Here is a 20,036-nt window from a genome sequence, read left to right as displayed (position 1 = left end):
TTTTATTGAACTTTACATTTTTCTCTGCTCCTCTCCCTGCTTCTTCTATCCACTTCAACTCTTCCCCAAGGTGCCCATGCTCCCAATTTAACTCGGGAGATCTTGTCTTTTTCTACTTCCCATGTACATGAGATCTATGTATATCTCTCTTAGGGTCCTTCCTCACTGTAGTCTAAGTTCTCTGGGATTGTGATTTATGGGCTGGTTTTCTTTGCTTTATGATTAAAAACCACTTATAAGTGAGTACATGTGATAAATGTCTTTCTGTGTCTGGGTTACCAAAATCTTAAAGGAGATAGGAATGGTACTTGGAAAGAAGAAGCAGAAGAGTATTAGGGGGAAGAGAGAAGAGAGGGAAAGAACACAGTCAAAATACATGACACATTTGGAAAAATATGTCATTGCAAAACCATCACTCTGTACAATGCTGCTTACTTTTAAAAAAGTACATTAGAGGCTAGTAAGATTTTAAAGCAAAGGACTAAAGGACCAGCTTGGGGGACTTCTGGCTGTGCCACAAGTTTTCAACGCCGACCTTTTGGTGTGAATAGTCACTGACAATGTGTATGTAATAAAATTGCCTCCTTCAACTTCTAATAAAAGTTTATTCCTTAACATTAATAAATATATTTACATGTCACAAAAACTATTCTTATTTTGCTTTTTTATTATCTAAAAATGTGAAAGTTATGTTTAGCTCTTTAGACATTCACAAACAAGTGACAGAAATGTTTATTCTGCAGTCTGAAGCTTGTTGACCTCTTAGACAAAGAAGAAAAATCTAAAATTTGTTTTTGAACCGGGCTAAAGCTTTAAGAAACAGGCTATCAGAACTGCAAAGTTTTAAAATCTCTATATAATTTCCCCATGTGTCTTCTGAAAGTTACCTTTAAAAGAAAAAGATATGCATTATAAATTATAATGGCAAGTACTGTATTAAATCCAAATTTTAATTTCAGCTAAAACGTCTGTTTTTTAATTTTTTTAATTAAATCTAATTAAAATTTTATAAAAATTGAATGATTTGCAATTCCAGAAATGAATGTTTACAGAGTTGCCAATGAAGAATATTCTATGTACTTGCTTATGCACAAATTTAAGAATAATACAAATTAAGAAATATTACAAAGATTTCTAAGCCTCTATGTGCAATTTTGTGATTATCATATTAATGTGTGAGCATCTCGGCAACCATGATTTTATATATAAAATTGTGTAAGAAAATGGATATTGGCCACTCAGAAATGACTAGAAAATAATGAAACATTAAGTACCACCACCTATTATATTCATGTTATCTAGGTATAAGGATTAGTCAACACTATGTCTTTAAAAAAGTAGTTTTGTTCAAATATCTCCCAAATCTGGAATTATTATTTACCTCTAAGGCTGTCACAACTCAAAAACTCTTTGTAGCATGCATTTACAATCAGTTTTTATTTAAAACTCATGAATGTACAAAAAATAATAGAAGATGGGCATAGTAGTACATACTTACAAGTTGTGGAAAGGCAAGATAGGGGGTTAGAGTTACGTCTGGGCAATGTGAAAAAGAGAAACAAAAGCAAAATAGAATATGTGAAGTATTTCTGATTTTCTAGTGTTTGCACAGTATCTGGTCATGTAAATAAAGGTTAATATATCAAGGTCCTTTTATGATTTCCATCAACAGAAATTATGTTTTATATAACTTTCTAATTAGGTATGTATTTCAATATATGGTCTGGTAAAGAAGTGTAAATTAATTTTCTGCATAGCCTTTCTGTCACAAACTTAGCATCTTAAAATAACCTTTGATTACTAGCTCTCCACTTCTGCTGTCCAGGAATTCAGTCACAGCTTAGTAGTGTCCACTACTTCTGAGGCTCTAAGACTGCATGCACTCTAGGTGTCAGATGGGCCATAGTGTCATATGAGAACTAATGAGGAAAGTACTCTCTTCCGAGTTCATTCAGTTTGTTGACAAAGTTCAGTTTTTGTCGTTTTAGGATTGAGAGATTCATTTTCTTTATGGATGCTGGCTACAAACACTTGTCAGCTGTCAGCTGGAGGACACCTTTAGTTTTTGGAAGACACCCAAAGTTCCTTCGCCATGTTGTGCTTCCAAACATGTCTGTTTGCTTTCTAGAAGCCAGAGAAAAGGGAGAATCCCACTGATGAGATTTCAGGTGTGCACTGCTTTGCCAGGATGGAAGCAAGCAATATTTGGCAATCTTACATGATTCCATAATTGTGTGGATGCCACTACATATATTCTGTTGTCTTTTTGTTCCATTGATCAGAAGAAACAAATTTATCAAATGTTACTAACGCTCCAAGTGAGAGATTTCACACATATATCTCCATATCAAGAGACAGGGGTCATAAAGGCCATTCTAAAAGACCATTCACCATAGAGACTGAATACAACCAAGATGGTACTACAAAATAAGAAATACAATTGTTTTACTACATTGAACTGAGCTAAGTCATTCTTTTACAGAATACTAAATTGTATAATTCTTTCCCCAAATTTTGTCCATTTCCAAAAGTAATTGTTTTATCTCTTTCAAACAGTGTAAATTTCATCGATGAGCTTCTAAGAAGTCCTGGTCATTCCAAAGAAAGAGAGGGAAAGATGGACAAAGGAAAGAGACAGAAAATAGTATACAGAAAAAGGTTGAAAAAGAGGGCGTCATTAAAAGGAATGAACGAGAAAAAGAGGTAGAATTGAAAGAAGTGATTTAGGAGGGAGAGAAAAAGGAAAGGAAACAGTAGTTAAGAGAAAAGGGGGAAGTAGGGAAATGGGGAAAGGAGACAATGATGAAGAGAAGAAAGGAGAGTGAAAAAAGACAGAAGAGTTGATAAAATGTCCTGTACTTAGAATCAGGTAGTCACTCCTAGATGGTGATGGTATCTTCTACACAGGTCAAAACAGCCTTAAGTTTAGACAGATGATGATATCAGGTTTCTGGACATACAACATAAGGGAAACATCCAAAAGATCTCTGCTTCAATTTTCTCTCTTAACTGTGAGATATACCAACAAAATCAGGTTCCCCTGATGTCTGATCATGCTGTTGTACTGTTTGACCTGTTTCCTGGAAACCATTCCTTGGCTACCAGAGATAGGATGATCATATGCACTATCAACTTTCAAGGCCTTGCCATATAGATATTCTCCCCACATAGAGGCATGGGTTTGGAAAGCAATAGAGAGGATGGCCGTAAACAATCTGTCATATAAATCATAAAGGGTGTTTTTCATTGGTTGTCATTTTAAGTTGGACTTTGCTTGATTCCATTACTCATTTTGAAATTTCAAATTGTGAAACTATAATAAATCTCAGGGGCAACGTCATGGAACACAATCAACCTTTGTACATGTATATCCTTCTACCATTCATAAGCATTGCACCACACCTTTAATTGTGCAGTTACAAAGCTAAATAACAAACTCAAGTCAAGAATCTTAGTTACTATGAAAGAACATACAATATAAATTAGAGTTCACAGGACCACTTTGAAGTTAAGAACTAAAGAAAAGGGTCCATGACATGTTTTGCTAAGGAGGCTTCTTGCCATAAATTTGAAGACTTGAGTTCATCCTTGAACTCAAATGTTAAAAGAGGAAATTGACTCCATAAAGTTATTGCCTGACTCCTACAAGCATACCATGGCATGCAAGTGCCCATACATGTACAATAATAAATACGTATAAAATTAATTTTTAAAAAATGAACTAAAGGAAAAAATTTCCTCCACAATTCCTGTCTAAATCTTAAAAAAAAATGCTTGGATGGTGTATACATTTAAGTCATCATTTAAATTATCGCCTTTTGTAGCCTTATGCTATTCAATTTGAGTATCTTTAAACATCAAATCTATCAGGAAGTGCAGCAACAGGTCAAAGGGAAAGGTATAGGAGTTTACATTTCTGATGAGATTTAAAAAACTTCAGACCACATTGTCATTGTATCTTTCAATTGCAGCCCTTGATAAATAGCCAAATTCAAGTACCCTGCACATTTTAGGATTAGTGTCTGGTCAAGTATTATGTCTGTTCTGGAAAGGGGGTAGGAGAAAGATGAGCAGTCATATAGTTTACAGGAGTAGAAAATACTGATAATAGAAAAGAATATAAGTGAAATTGTGAAGCTTCAATAATCGAATACCATGGCATAAGAGAGTAACAATATCTCTGGCGAAAAACCTTATACTTGGGGCTATTATTATAAGATCTTGAAACATTTGCAGAAATGTTTCCTACTGAGAGTCAAACTAAACTTAGTGAAGATAGACTGAGAAAAAATAAATTTCAGTTATCAACGTAATGAACAGAACAAAAGTGAGTAAGTGCTCATGAATATTTGCTACCCAAACTGGCATCAAGCCCCTCTTAAATGTCACTGTTATTTTGAGTACATCCCAGCAGATTTATTTCTTGAATAATCACTGAAATATAGTTCATTGACTGGAAACTACTCAAAACAGCACTCCTTCAGCAAACACACACTCAAAAAACTAAATCCCTTTGTTTGATCGTCACATATGTAAATTCTACCTCACTGCTTAAATCAAGCAGAAAACTCCCAAATACTCTTTAGTACATATTTATTAATCAGTCAAATAAGGTTTAATTTCAGATTATGGAGTATTGTAGCAGGAGCAAAGAGATAAAGAGAAGTGTGTGAGAGTCCTTTCCCTCATGGCTATTACCAAAGGCATATTGTTGCTGATTTAGTTGTACATTAACTTAAAAATGAATTATTGAACCTGTTTAGAGGTGGAGGTAATTCATCTTATAAAATGTGTATTTTTTCACGTCTTGAATAAGGATCCACTACATTGGTGTAGAACTATTACAGCGACTCCCTGGTTGTGTTTCTTCATAGCAATTGATTCTTTTATAAGCTTAATCAGAAACTTTTTATTTTTAATGCTGAGGAAAAGCACTTTTAAATCACTACTTCTATATGTAGAATTTCCAACTCTTATTAAATGACTGATTTACAGTTATACTAAATTGATTTTTTATTTTTAATATGCCTAGTAGAAGGATGCTATAAAAGCTTTTAAGGAAGCCAATGAATCTTTTGGAGTGGAGACTATGCCATTTCAATCAGTCTGAATTAAGCTCTTATTGTCAAACATAACAAACGAATTAACATGGTGAAGTTTTGGGTGCAAGCAAAGGTGAAAGAATAGTTGGTAGAAATCTATTTATGATTAACCTACAGAAATAAATATACTTCCTTTTTAAAAAGAAAATGATAGAAATTTTCCTGGGAAAACTATATTCTCTAGCATTTGTCTACTGATTTGTAGTTACTGCAAGTCATTAGCCATTCGAAAAGCCAAGTATGAATGGGATTACAATCTATCTAAAATTATTACTACATTCAGTAAAGAGCTAAAGCACTCAAGGTTTGAAGCCATCTACTGCAAAAACTGTTTATTCCCCATATAAAATCTTACTATATATTGTGTCTTCCATGATATAAGGGCTGCAACTGAGCAGACTGCTAAATATCTCAAATATTAATTTATTGGCCTTCAAGGCTCTGCGTGCAAGCGTACAGAGTAGCAGATTAGGGACTGGTAAGAAAGAATAAGTGAGATTTGACAATTCTATTGGAATCTTCTGTGGTTTGGAATTGGAATATTTTAAGGCAACATGAGTTGAGAATGATATTTTGAACAAATAGCTTCATAAAGTAGGTCTGGTTTTAAAAGCTAGAGGGATTTGAGAAATTCATTTTTATTCTTCAGAAATAATTAGAAGTGGGAAGCAGTTTATTGAAAATATCAGAAAACACAAACAGTGCAAACTCCCCATGGGTTAGTATCTATCTTGTTATTGTTTCACCCCAGTGTGAGCCACAGCCTCTCTGGCACAGGTATTTCTGTCTTCAAAAGACACATTTATGTCCCGTCCTTAGCATTTAATTATTTATTTCTAAGAATCTGGCTGGCAACAACATCAGGTTTTATACATATACAATAGCTTTTCAGACAAGAAATGAACCATGCCTCAGAACAATTTGCATTTGGATAAGAAAGAATACTTTGTGGTTAAGTGATGAGAAAATGTCTCAGGCATAGTGTTACATGAGAAAATTATCTGAAGACAGGAGGGAAAGCAGGAATTTCCTTCTTTTACAGTCTTAGTAATAGAAAAACACCTATCAGAACAATATGCAGCAGTCTTTTTAAACATGCTATAATAATTTAGAAATAAATGAAAAGAAATGTTATACTTTACTTGTGCGTCTTAAGCCCTGGGGAGAATAATGAAGGAAAACAAGAGATCCAGAGACAAAGGCTATTTCTAAAGACTGGTATTTATTAGTTCTCATTCATAAATGTCTTCTTTGATCTTATTTTTTTTTTGCATTTTCGGGTTCATCGTCTGCCTTTCTTTAATTTGCCTCTATATTTCTCCTATTATTCATATATAGTCAAAGAGGTTTATTTCCTTTTCTTAGAATTCTGAAACAGTGCCCAACTGAATAAAACCCCAAAACAAACTGACCTAGAATTCAAGAAAATGAAGTAACATCTTGTGCATGCAACCACACTTTTTCAGCACTAAAAAGGTCATGCTGAGGCTTCAAGACAGAAACACACTTACTTTCTCAACACATAATTTGCATGTGGGAACCAAGTCCATCTTCTTCCTTATAATGAGAGATATTTTGTTTTCACGTTTGTTTTTTTGCCATTAGGTTTACCTCTGATTTTTGTGCAGCCATCCTCTCTTTCTATGACCTCTGTACTGGTGCAACTTGGATCTGATTTTCGAGCTAACACATTTACCTTATAACCAGTCCCGGGAGCCATACAGTCCTCGCACTTTTCTGCTTTGTAGTGCCAAAACCTTCATGCCTCGCTGAAAGCTGCATAACATTAAACACATGCTGCAGATAGATGTTCAAATTAGAGATGGAACAAACTATCCATTGAGAATCCACTAAATCACTGAAGCAACAAACCTGCAGATCCAGAGTTCGTATCAGTAAATTAAAATATACTCCCTGTGATGATAAAAGTGAAGCATATTTTATTTTAAAATACTGGCAATAACTCCTGAGCAATCAATACCTTTCTTGAAGCAGGAAAATTGCACAGCCCCAACTGTTACTGTACATACATTGGAAAGGACAGATGAACTGTAGATGTGAGTCCTTCAGCAAAAACCAGGTATGAAAAGTGTTTGGCATCTGGCACTTAGATTGGATTCAGCAGTCAGCCCTTGAACTCTTTGTGTTACAGGCACTGAGCTTCTCACGTTTGACAGCATGTTGTCTTGCAAGCTTGAGGGATGTCTAAAAATCAAATACGAATACTTTTCTGACAAATGTGTGGCTTTTCCCCACCTCCGCTTCAGGGGATGCAGGCTGAGTTTGTGAGATAAAAGTAGAGCAGCAGGTGATATTGTATGGAATTCGATGAGGAAAATATGCATTTCTGAAGTGTCAAGTGCTTGATGATGAAGACTTGTTATTTTTTTTAGAAATTGTTTTAGGGAACACAAAGAATACAATCCCTCTCAAATGAAATATGACTCTATTTAAAAATGTAATCTGCTGCTTATGTTTCTTTTTGTATAAGGTGAAGTTGGAGGGCTGGAAGACTGTGCTTCAGAATATTTTGTGAATATAGCAAATGTGACTTACTAGTGGAGAAGAGGATGTATAGAGAAATGGTCCTAGGCAATGCACACATCAGGGTGTCTGTTGATAGCGTAACAAATACAGAGAATCTGATACTTGTGATCACTGTTATATTTCAGTGAGGATGAACTCTCTGCAAGTTGCCTAGCTGAAATTTCCGCAGGTTTAATTATCAAATAGCTTATTTTCAAAGCCCAGCTCATTTGTGCTGTTGTGTCATTGCTATCTCTGGAAATGTTTGCAAATACTTTTAGGCTTGGGAAATTTGCTTTCCAGCTTGAAGTGCCCTCTGTTATTCTGAGCTCGATACTACTATTTGAAACAATTGATGTATAGCTGGATTTTGATAGATTGCTCTTTGCATGTGTATCCTTCAAAAATGTTTGATAACTTAGTTTTCTGCCAGTTAATAATCTGCATTTGGGATATAGAATGTTTATGATGTTTCTAGATGGAGTCCCCTAAAGCAAACATCAAAAAATAGCTTTGACATTAAAGTATGTGAACAAGAACACTTTCAAAAGGAAAATGTCTTCCTTTAAAGTACATCTAATTATTAACCCAAAATGGCAGAATTGTTTCATTGCCTCCATACATAGCAAAAAGTATGTCTTGTGCATGGGGTTGGAAGCTCATGTATATATATTTTTTTGTAAAACAAGTAAGCTAGAATCTTTGCTCTCTTTGAAGTTTTGTCACCTGTGAGCCCCTTATACCAAATGTGTTTTTCAAACTCCAAAAATATGGGATGTGTTTCAGTGAGAGGAACTACAAGAAAGAGAATTATGTATATGGGGCAGAAGACAAAAGAGACTTTTTTCATAAACATTTACTTGAATATATGTATGTGCCTATTGGACACATATGCAGAACAAGAAGTTAGAAATTAAAGGCTCTCATTTGATAAAAACCTTCTGACTATAAAGAGATCTATAAATATGTTCTTCAGTAGTGAATATTCATTTTCATGGTATTTTTGAGACCAATTTCTTAACTTTTATTTCTGTAATAAAGAATTCCTTAAGTTAAAATTGAAAAATATTAATTATGATATTGATTTAGCCCATTCCTCCTATCAGTCTTGACTTTTTGAGACAAAACATTTAATCCTTTGGTATGGTTCTTTTTATTCTTTTGCTTTCCGTTCATTGCTATGAATTGTCTGCTGTTGCAACAGAAATTTCCTTTCTTTACTCCCTCTTTCTGTCTCTGTTTTCCTTCTCTCTCTTTTTTTCATTGGGAAAAATCTTATGAAGTCTGTTATGACTTTAATTTGACAATGTAAGAAAAATGACCTTAAACATCTGATTATTTTTTTTTCTGTGCATGTTGGGGTGACAGACTTACAGAGCCGTATCTGGTTTATGTAATTCAGAGCTTGCTGTATGCCTGGTCAGTTTGCTACAGTAATCTCGTTCTTTTAAAAAGTCTTTATTAAGTTGGTTCTTTGACAATTTCACACACATGCATACATACACACGGACGCGCATGCACACACACACACACACACACACACACACACACACCTTGCATTCAAATTATTGCCACCCTTATCATCTCCCTACCACTCTTATCAACTTCCTCTGCCCTTTAAATGTCCTTTTCACATTTTGTCCCTCTGCATTTTTTTTTTGTGAATGATATAAACAAAGAATAATAGCAATGTTCCACAAAGGAACACACAAAGTGAAAGTAGTTCATCACTTGTATTTGTTTTGGGCAAAAGAGTGTGCTGAGACAAAAGCAAGCATGCTTAGCCAAGATTTCTACAGTCTTTAATCCCTGAACCAAGTGATAGCTGTATCTCATCCCATTGGTTGAGCTCTCCTTCACAATCAACACAAAGGGAAAGGGAGGAGGGAATTAAGAGATGTTAATCATTGCTTGGTTAATTACTTTTGATAAAAACTACATTTCTCACATTTCATACCATGGAAGATGTTGTGGTCATTCTGTTTGTTTGTTTTCTGCCTTGCTTGTTCTTATTATTATAAAACACATTTTCCTTGTTTTACTTTTTCCTTGCTTGAAATTCCTCTAGGACCTATTTGAATATTTTCCTGAGAACACGTGTGACCACTAAGACAATTTATAATCTCATACAGTGATATGAGCTTCTTTGATCTTTTTTTTGTACCTTAACCTATTACTGTCCCTACTTGCTTGACTCAGCTCAGGAACATTTGTAAAGTCTTAACCACTAGATTTCTTGAGACTCCCACTGTTTCTGCTTCTCTGTTTCCTAAGTAAAAATCAATTGTGTGGTTTTGTAGTGAAAGTTGTTAGTTTTGTTTGTTTGCTACACTTTTTTTTAACATCTCACGTCTTCAGACATGTGGAACTTTGCCAAAGATTTACTGACATTCTAGCTTTCTACAAGATTCCCTTCAGTGCATGCATATTTTCAGACCAGGTTGCTCCATTGTGCAAAATTTCTTGACTTCTCCTCATTTTAGTCATTCTCAAGTTTTTGATAATGGAAATCAAGCACATTATTTCCAATGTCTCAGGGACATTGTCTCAGGCACCTACAATCAAATAATTATTTATTTGCCTGAACAAATTAGTAAGTACGTTCACTAATATAAAGAAATGTCATTATTATGTTGTGCATGTATATAATCACACTGCAATTCAGGAATGTATGTTTATATTTTCTGAGTAATTTGGGTGATTACGGTACAGATTCTGCATGGGAGGTAAAATGCAGAGGAATACAACTCAAATTCTCTCCCTCTTGCTCTCACTTTCTCCCTCACTTCCTCCCACTTCCCCTCTGTCTTTCATGTACCCACACACACTACAATACAAAAACAACCCATGAAAAATAAACAAATGAATGGATTTATTAAAAAGTCAGTGCTTTTGGATTTGTCATTTGGGGAAAGTTATGTTTGATAAATTGGAGTAAAAACATCAGCTTTAAAAATGTCAGGTTGCCCCATTCTAAGTTTTCAGGCAGGCTAACCTTTTTTTTCTCCTCCTTCTCTTTCTTCCTCTCACTCAGCAGGGAAAAGAACATAGTATTACAGTTGCCCTGACGACAAGCACAATAATAACATCTATAGCATCCATCCGAGCCTTAGTTATAGCAGTATATTAAACTAACACATGTTAATTCTTTAGGAAAACCTTTTTTTTGTTATTTTTTACTATGGAGAGTACTAGCTGTTGGTACATCACTTTTAAAATCAAAACACCTGCAAGTTTACAAAAATTAGTTTAATCACAAACAACAAATTGTTTCTCTGATAATATTTCAAGAATGAAAACCAAGACTAGTGACCTAGACATTCTTTTTTGATGATTCTTGCTTGATCATTTATGTAGTAACAACCAGTGATATGTATATATTAGTGGGGTATGGATTTAATTATTTTTAGTTATAAAAAATTCTGTGTTATAGAGCTAAAAGGACATTAGGAAGATATAAAAATACTATATATATATATATATATATATATATATATATATATATATATAAAATTTCATGAATATCAACACTTGTGTGTTTTTCTGTGCATTATCCAAAAAAAAAATACTCTAGTCAAATGTTGGCATGAACAAAGCACTTCTTGTGGGTTTTCTGAATAAGAAAGTGCCAAAAATGACATAGAAGAAAAGCAAATAGATTTGCCAGTTGTTCTTATACCCATGTGTTTTTTAGCCTTCTTTCTGAATAGGGTCTGCCCCTGTTGCAATACAGCCATGCTTCATCAAATCTCTCTTATGTTTTGAATCTCTGACTATTTAAGGGAAGTATTTTCTTTTAGCTTTTCTCTGGTTGTTTTGATTGAGAGTCTAATGTAGTGTAACTGTTTCCTAAGCTCTCTGATGCTGAGATTGAAAGACCCTCAGAGTGGTCCTTCCCTCAGGAGGAGACCCCTGAACCCAAGGAACAGTCGAGACCACTGGCTGCAATGGCAAGAGGTTAATTATTGAGCAGTGCACAGGTATCTGCGGGCACCAGAGTCTATTTGGAAGACTTGCACGCCCTCAGGCTGGGCAGGGGGTCTTTTATAAGGAAACAGGTGGGCCGAGCAGGCATACAGAAGCAGAAGCATGGTTACAGGAATCCCATTGGTCAGTTTGAATGGGGTGATGGGTTCATTTGGGGGACAAGTTCCTCGGGGACTTGAAGATCTGATAATAGCTGACTTGGCCCTATCTAGGGCACATGTAGTTTTTCCCAGAACTGTTTGTTCCCCTCCTAGGCCTGGTGTCTGACCACAGATATCCCTGTTTGGCAGCCTAGGAGTATTGACTTTACCTAGAACTTACACTTGTTTGTGTGAAAGCCTTGCAAAATGGCATTACAGCAGCTAAGCTGGGGTCTTTCAAACTAAAAGTCTCATTCCTACAACTAACACTGGTCTGTGTGTGTGTGTGTGTGTGTGTGTGTGTGTATTTCTAGCTTGTGTACTTCTACCTTCTCATGTTAGGCATTGCTGGAGATTGAAGCTAGGGATTTGGGTATATTAGCTGGTCCTATAGCGACTGAGCTACATCCCCAGCCCCCAGCACAGGTTTTTTCTTTAAAAGTAGTCATCTGATTATGATAGGCCTACGGAAAGAATTTCCTATTTTATGAACAACTGACTTTGAAGTTTAATTATATCCACAAAATGTCATTAATATTTTACCTGAATCAATGTTTAATTGAATAATCAGTAAGAAGGAATCTTAAAGGTCCATATTTGGAATGCTATCTACTATACTGTCAGACACCAGGAAAGGCTACATCAGGCAAAATACAAGTATAGCTTCAGGTTGAGAGAATTCAGCATTCTCTTCAGGTGTCTTAGTACCCCTGCACCACCTGGCCATGCACAAACATGAATATGCACACATACATTAGCTCTTTAATAATTTTTCTAGAATTAAAATTTTCTTATAAATCAATATATTCAAAATCTCAGCGATGTTACTCTCTAATATATATATATATATATATATATATATGTGTGTGTGTGTGTGTGTGTGTGTGTGTGTGTGTGTGTGTTTGTACTGATTGCATTAACAATTTTTTTAATAAACCTTTAAAACTTATTGTATGTGTGTCCACATGTGCACACACACATATGGGTATCTCTATGTATCTAATTTTGAATTTTAAGTCACTATGACCTAGTTGAAAATGAACTTTGCAGATGTAAGCTTTAAACAATTTACTCATATTGGTGAATCCCAATTCATCAATAAAATTAGGGTAAAAACAAAATATATTTGGAAGTAGTGGAATATAAACTGATAAGCAGAGGTACAAGCATAAGTCCAGAAAGAATTTGTTTAACTTCGTGCTGATATTTTCTTTGTGATCTAACAAGTAAAGCTTACCTGAAGATCAGAGTGCAGAACTAAGTCACTAGTTAACCATAGAGACAAGGCCATGGTGGCACACACCTTTAATCTCAGCACTCGGGAGACAGAGGCAGATGGATTTCTGTGAGTTTAATGCTTCCCTGAACTACACAAGATTGAATCAGTCTGAAAGAGTAACAGAGCTCTTTTGATTCCAGCTCTTGGAATCTCATGCCTTTAATCCCAGCACTAGGGAGATGGGGACAGGAGTGATGTGGCGTCGCAGAGAGAGGAATATGGGGTGGCAGTAGACAAGAGCACAGAGCATTCAGTCTAAGGACTTGTGGAGACAGGATGCCCCATTCATTCTGAGGATTCACAGAGACAGGATCTTGCCCCCTTCAGTCTGAACATTGGGAGAGGTAATAACTCTAATGGTTGACTGCTCTGCTTCTCTGATCTCTCAGCTTTCACCACCAAATATCTAACTCTGGGTTTTTATTTTAATAAGACTAATTAGGACTGTGTTATATAACTTCTTTTAGTACAGACCATATTACTCCATTTTTAGTCATATAAAGTTGCATCATGAACTTATTATACTTATAGTCACTTTTGAGATTGTTCAGTGCCTGCAATTATTATCTGACTCCTTCAGACGTACAATTAGTTTACTCTCTCTTAAAACAAAGCACTGTCAATATCACATATTTTATTGTATATAAATAATTGATTAAAATAGTTGTCTGATTCAGATAAAGGAATAGAGTGTGTTGCATATCAACCTGTCTGAGGCCCCAATTGTTATTGTTCAATCATGACATAATACGACTGATGGCTATTAATTGGGTGAGTATTTTCAAATCAAATGGTAGCTCTTAAAACAAATATCATATGGTCAGGCAGATGTATTACATCCTAGCACTTGAGAGGCACATGCAGGGGACATCTCTGTGGGTTTGAAGCCAGACTGGTCTACAGAGTGAGCTCCAAGAAATCCATGACTGTAACAGACAGAAACCCTGTCTTGAATAACCATTAATAGTAATAATAATAATAATAATAATAATAATAATAATAATTATCAGGCTTGTCCAGGGAAAATAGAGCATATCATTAAGAAGAAAATATGTGAGTCACCATGTGGTTGCTGGGAACTGAACTCAGGACCAGGGGAAGAGCAGTCAGTGCTCTTAAACTCTGAGACATCCCTTAAGCCGCAAAAATGATTTATTTGTTTTTATTTTACATGTATTGTTGTTTTGTCAGCATGTATGTCTATGTAAGGGTGGATGCCTTGGAACTGGAGCAACAGAGAGTTGTGAGCTACCATATGGGTGCTGGGAGTAGAATTTGGGCCTCCTGGAAGAGCTGCCAGTGCCCTTAACCACTGAACCACCTCTCCAGCCCGATCAAAATCCCAACAAAATTCTTAACAGACCTTGAAAAAAACAATAATCTACTTCAAATGAAGAACCAAAAAAAAAAACAGGATAGCCAAAACAATCCTGTACAATAAAGGAACTTTTGGAGGCATCACCATACCTGATGTCAAACTGTATTACAAGTTATAGTAATGAAAACCGTTTGTTACTGGCATAAAAACAGAGAGGTTGACCAATGGAATAGAATTAAAGACCCAGATATTAATCCACACAACTATGAACACCTGATTTTTCATAAAGAAGCTAAAATGATACAATGGTAAAAAGAAAGTATCTTCAACAAATGGTGCTGACATAAGTGGATGTTAACATGTAGAAAAATGTAAATAGATCCATATCTATCACCATGCACAAAACTTACGTCCAAATGGATTAAAGACCTCAATACAAAACCAACCACACTGATCCTAATAGAAGAGAAATTGGGAAGTAGTCTTCAATGCAGGAGCACAGGAGACCACTTCTTAAATAAAACCCCAGTAGCACAGACAATGAGAACAACAATAAATAAATGGGACCTCATGAGACTGAGAAGCTCTTATAAAGCAAAAGACACAGTCAATAAGACAAACAGGCTGCCTCCTGAATGGGAAAATATGTTCACAAACTCCACATCAGACAAAGGACTGAACTCAAAATATATAAAGAACTCAAAAAATTAGACATTAAAATTCTAAACAACCCAATTAAAAATGGGGTGCAGAACTAAACAGAGAATTTTCAACAGAAGACTCTCAAATGGTCAAAAGATACTTGAGGAAATGTTCAACATCTTTAGCTATCAGGGAAATGCAAATCAAAACAACTCTGAGATACCATCTTACACCTGTCAGAATGGCTAAGATCAAAAACACCAATGATAGCTTATGCTGGAGAGGATGTGGAGTAAGGGCAACACTCATTCATTGCTGATGGGAGTGCAAATTTGTACAATCACTTTGAAAATCATATGGCGATTTCTCAGTAAATTGGGAATCAACCTACCTCAGGATCCAGCAATACCACTATTAGGAATATATACAAAAGATGCTCAATCACACTACAAAGGCATTTTTTCAGCTATGTTCATAGCAGCATAATTTGTAAGAACTTGGAAACAACTTAGATGCTCCTCAATCAAAGAATGGATAAAGAATATGTGGCACATTTACATATTAAAGTACTACTCAGCAATAAAAAGCAATGACATCTTGAATTTTGCATGTAAATGGATGAAATTAAAAAAAAAAACTATCCTGAGTGAGGTAACCCAGACACACAAAAAAGAATATGGTGTATACTAACTCATAAATGGATACTAGCAATAAATAAATAAAGGACATTGAGCCTATAGTTTATGATCCTAGAGAAGATAAATAATAAGGTGAACCCAAATAAAAACATATATAAATTCACCTGGAAATTGGAAACAGACAAGATCAACTGGCAAAATTGGGAGCATGGAAGTGGCGGGGAGAAGGGAGGGTGAAAGGGGAAGAAGAGGGAAGAAAGGGAGGATTGAGGAGAATGTGAGGGAATGGGATAGTTGAGATGGAGGAAGGACAGAGATGAGAGCAAAGAAAGAGATATCTTGACTGAGGGAGCCATTATAGGGTTAGCAAAAACTCAGCTATAAAGAAATTCCCAGGAATCCACAAGGCTGACGCCAACTGAGACCCTACGCAATAGAGGAGATGGGCCCTGATCTTGATTTGCCCTGTAGTCAGACTGATGAATATCTTAAATATCATAGAACCTTTATTCAGGAACTGATGGAAACAGAGGCAGAGACCCACATTGGAGCACTGGTGTGAGTTGCCAACATCCAGTTGAAGAGTGGGAGGAATGAGGATATAAGCAAAGAGGTCAAGACGATGATGGTTTAACCCACTAAAACAGTTTACCTGAGCTAATTGGAGCTCACCAACTCCAGCCGGACTGGGAAGGAAAAAGCATAGGACCAAACTAGACCCTCTGAATGTGGTTGACAGACTGGGGGACCACTGGCAGCGACACCAGGTTTTATCCCTACTCCTTGTAATGGCTTTTTGAGATCCTATTCTTTTTGGATGTATACCTTGCTCAGCCTAGATATAGTAGGCAAGGCCTTGGACATTACACAAAGTAATGTGCCTTAACCTCTCTGAGGATTGGAGGAGGTGGATTGGGAGGATGTGTGAAGGGAACTGGAGAAGGGGAGGGAGTGGGAATTTGGATTGGAATTTTTAAAAAATCTAATAAATTAAAAATATTTATATAAACAGTAGATTATAAAAATAAGAAAATATGTAATGTTTTTTGTGTAAAGATAGATTAATACAGTATATAATAGCTTTTCACTTATCTATAAAGCCTATTCACCATTTAATAACAGGAACTGAGCATACCCTACATGCCACTCATTATGCTTAAACATTACAAAGATGAATTAAACATGATTTATTTTGTTCTTAAAGATCATATTAATCCATAGGAGAGATGTATGCACATGCAAACATGCATTATTACACATGTGATTAACCACAACTTTATATTTGCTAGATACTTTTGTGTTTATTCACTTTAACTGTTGCATGAGACCACGTTGAATACATATATACACACACATACATGTGTGTGTGTGTAAAATCAGACATGTCTCTGAACTTGTTCATTCTACAACCATTTATTGAGGAATCTTTTTGTTGCTGTTTTTGGTGTTTTCGCTTGTTTGCTTGCTTTTTTTTTTGTTGTTGTTGTTTGTTTTTCTAGACAGGGTTTCTCTGCAGCTTTGAAGCCTGTCCGGGAACTAGCTCTTGTATACCAGGCTGACCTCAAAATCACAAAGATCTGCCTACCTCTGCCTCCCTAGTGCTGGGATTGAAGGCATATCATACCACTGGCTGACTAGGAATCTTTCTTACCAGATTGTGTTACACATCACTGTTACAAAGCTCAGTAAGGCACAATTTCTAGATTTAAGATGCTCAAAATCCAGAAAATTTAAGAGACATTCCAATGAACATTGTACAATTGTGAGAGTTGTACATTAGTGGTCTACACAACTAAACTAAGTGTGTGATGTATAGGGTATGATCTTGAGAAATGAAGGGAAATAGAATCTAAAATTACAATTCCTATTATGTTCAAAGCCAGAAGTTACTGAAAAATTTTAATTAACAAAATTTATATTAAAACTGAGTACATTTTTTTTCTCTGTCTAGGATTGATTGAGATGTGTCTTACATAGGCTCATGTATTTAAATACTTAGTCTCTAGCTGGTGCTAATGATCTGAGAATGTATGGAAACTTAAGGATGTGGAGCCTTGCTGGAGGAAGAAAAAATGTCCTTGGGGGCAGGCTTTGTGAGTTTATGATTTTGCCTGACTTCCAGTTTATTTGTTCTTCTTCTTGTGTATAGATAAAACTGTGATCAGCCAGCTTCTAATCATAGCTACTGCAACCTAAGGAGTGCCCCGTCTGTCATTATGTACTCTGATCCAGTAGAACAATTATCTAAAATAAAAGCTTTTCTCGATACATTGCTTTGCATTACGGGATCTTACTTACAACAACAGGAAAGATATTTTCAGTTAAATATGACCTCTTTTAAGGAGGCCTTTCAAAATGTTAATGTCAATTGAGAGTTAATCTATCACTCCAACAACAGACTTGTTATCTCCCCTCTTCCACCTCTGATAGAAAGACTAAACAGCAAGAAGATACAGAAGGTGATGGGGAAAGAGAGTGTAGTGAGGGATTTCAGAAGCTCCTCAGATTACAAGTGTTTGCTGAGACTATAAATTGCATCTTTACTTTAACTGCAAAGATATTTCTACAGAATCATTTTAACTACTAGCACTCTACTTCCTTTGCATAACTTTCGTATATTCTCAATCAACTGTTAATAATGATATTCAATTCATCTCTTAGCAAAGCAGTCTGTATGAACATTATAGTGCTTTAGCTGCAATTCTTTTTTTAAAAATTAGAAATTAATAAACAATAAATATAATACAATTACTTTGAAATAATAGTTTTAAGAACTGCATGGGTTTCATTTTAGCTAAGCGTATGTAAACACATATTGGATGAGGCCCTTATGAGTTTATGGTTTCCACTAAAAGAAAACAGAAGCAAAATCTCTTTGAGTTTAAATACAGCATGACTTCTGTTCATTAATTTTTCTTTAACTTTAAAAATGTGACTTTTCAACAAAGTTTCCAAAGATATTTAGTTACAAGTGATAGCATGTAAAATACTCAATGTATATAATGAAATTTGTGCAATTTTAACATGCAATAATTTTCTTCTTTAGCAATTTGTCTCTATCAGCATAATTTCTCTCATAATTTTCTGTTGTGTTATCTTTTTCTTTAAAAAATAATTTATGATAGGGAACCTGAAATGACCCTATCCTATAGCAATACTGACGAATATCTTGCATATCACCATAGAACCTTCATCTGGTAATGGATGGAGATAGAGACAGAGACCCACACTGGAGCACTGGACTGAGCTCCCAAGGTCCCAATGAGGAGTGGAAGGAGGGAGAAGATGAGCAAGGAAGTCAGGACCACGAGGGGTACACTCACCTACTGAGACAGTGGGGCTGATCTATTGGGAGCTCACCAAGGCCAGCAGGACTGTGACTGAAAAAGCATGGGATAAAACTGGACTCTCTGAGCATGGTGAACAATGAGGGCTGATGAGAAGCCAAGGACAATGGCTCAGGATTTTGATCCTACTTCATGTTCTGGCTTTGTGGGAGCCTAGCCAGATTGGAAGTTCACCTTCCTAGACATGGACGGCGCGGGGAAGACCTTGGACTTTCCACAGGGCAGGGAACCCTGACTGCTCTTTGGACTGGAGAGGGAGAGGAGTGGGGGGAGGGGGGAAGGGTGGGAGGAGGGGGAGGGAAATGAGAGTCTGGGGGGAGGCGGAAACTTTTTTCTTTTTTTTTTTCCTTTTCTCAATAAAAAAATAAGTGTCCTAAAAAAATTTATTATTCATGCCAGAAAATCAAAACTCTTACTTTATTTATCTTTAGAGAAAATAATAATAACATTTCCCTTGGAATATTAAAAGAGAAAGCCACTAGGTATATTTCTTCTGACAAGAGGGCTATTACAGAGGTCTAGTTTGAAAATTTTGTTTGGTTTTGTTTTTATTAAGCTATGTATTTTTTTCCAGTTCCCTCCCTTCCTGCCACCTCCCTTTCTACCATCTCCAATGATCCCCATGCTCCCAATTTACTCAGGAAATCTTGTCTTTTTCTACTTCCCATATAGATTAAATCCATGTATGCCTCTCTTAGGGTCCTCTTTGATGTCTAGGTTCTCTGGGATTGTGAATTGTAGGCTGATTTTTCTTTGCTTTATGTCTAAAATCCACTTATGAGTAAGTACATACTATATTTGTCTTCCTGGATCTGGGTTACCTAACTCAATATGATGTTTTCTAGTTCCATCCATTTGCCTGCAAATTTCAAGATGTCATTTTCTTCCACTGTGTAGTACTCTATTGTGTAAACGTACCATATATTTATCCATTCTTCTCTTGAGGGGCATTTGTTTCCAAGTTCTGGCTATAAAAAATAATGCTACTATGAACATAGTTAAGCACATGTCCTTGTGATATGATTGTGAATCCTTTCGGTATATACCCAAAAGTAGT

This window comes from Microtus oregoni, unplaced genomic scaffold (assembly GCF_018167655.1).
Source record: "Microtus oregoni isolate MIOR12 unplaced genomic scaffold, Mior012 000050F_ref0000143, whole genome shotgun sequence".
Classification (NCBI taxonomy): Eukaryota; Metazoa; Chordata; class Mammalia; order Rodentia; family Cricetidae; genus Microtus; species Microtus oregoni.
The sequence above is the reverse complement of the archived record's forward strand: the minus strand, read 5'-3'. Positions refer to the sequence as shown.